The following is a 1382-nucleotide window of genomic DNA, read 5'->3' on the forward strand; positions in this document are numbered from 1 at the left end:
CTTGCTGGATCAGCTTCTGAGTGGCCGAGGACCCGCGTGATCGCTTTGGCGCCGGCATTTCCGCGTTCACTTGCGCCGGATCCGGCTACGGCTTGAGCAATTTCACGTAGAACGCCGGGTGGGTACGCATCCGTTTTGTAAGGTTTAGTGTATACGCTAGGCCCCGCTTGGCCTCAAACTTAAACGGCCCGATGAACCGTGGACGAAGCTTCATCTTGAAGAAGGCAGAGGCTGCATATGTAGGCAGGTTTTTAGAATTTGATCTAACCAGGCCCCGACCTTAAAGCTCCCACTTTGCCTCTTCCTTTTCATCTGCATTTTTTTCTGCAGGTCCTGGCTTTCAGCCATCGTATCGCAAACGTGTCGTAGGAAACTCAGTCAGGTAGCCAAAAAGTCATCGACTTCATTGCGGATGATGAGGAGGCTGACATCAGCTAGCCGTTCGGCTATTCCTCCCCCAACAGCCCTGAGCCATGGGATGGCGGCGTCAGTGGGCCGCGAGAGTGAACCAGCCCGTTCACGTAGAGCGGCGTATAGCCGGAAGACGAATGCACTGCATTGTTCAGTGCAAACCCTACGAGTGGCAACATGGCGCTCCAACGCCTCGAAAAATGTCTTCGATGACACGATTTACCCTTTCGGTTTGTCCATCGGTCTGCGGATGATCAACACGAACTCTGGGAGTCCTTGTTGAGGAGAAACAAAATCCACCAACAGCGTTGCTGTACCAACTCCGTCGATGGTGTCTGGCACCGCCGCCAAATGCGCCATATTGCTCAACCGGTCGACGAATACCACGACACCCATGTTGCCCGCCGAATCTATCGGCAGGCCAAACACAAAGTCTAAACTCATGAACTGCCAGCACCCAGTGGGTTCCGGTCAGCTGGCCTGCGGCGCAGCCGTATTTGGAGAGGGTTTTACACGTTGACACGTCTCACACGTGCGCACATAGGTGATCGTTCATTTGTACAGCTTTGGCCACCAATAGTGGTGACTCACAGAGTTGTACGTTTTCTTACGACCGAGATGACCACTAACTGGCGTGTTGTGAGTCTCAAAGAGTATGCGATATTCAAATCCTCTCCATGAGGAACCACAATTCGTGACGTATCCGTTTAATCGGTGCTATAATATAGCAAACCGTTATTTAACGAATATTGGTGCAATCGTGCACGCAATCTTGATGAGAATTACTTGTCCAAGTTTCCAAACTCCTTGCTCCCTAGAGCCCGTAGCAACGCTACACCCATCCCATCACCCGCATACGCGGGGAGGATCAAATTTGTCACAGACGACGTTTCAGCTGTAACATGATCAAGCTCATAGTCTGGTCTGCGTGACAACGCATCAGCCAAAGCATTCAGCTTTCCCGGCTTATA

Source organism: Plasmopara halstedii (assembly GCF_900000015.1).
Source record: "Plasmopara halstedii genome assembly, contig: Scaffold_658, whole genome shotgun sequence".
NCBI classification, from domain to species: Eukaryota; Oomycota; class Peronosporomycetes; order Peronosporales; family Peronosporaceae; genus Plasmopara; species Plasmopara halstedii.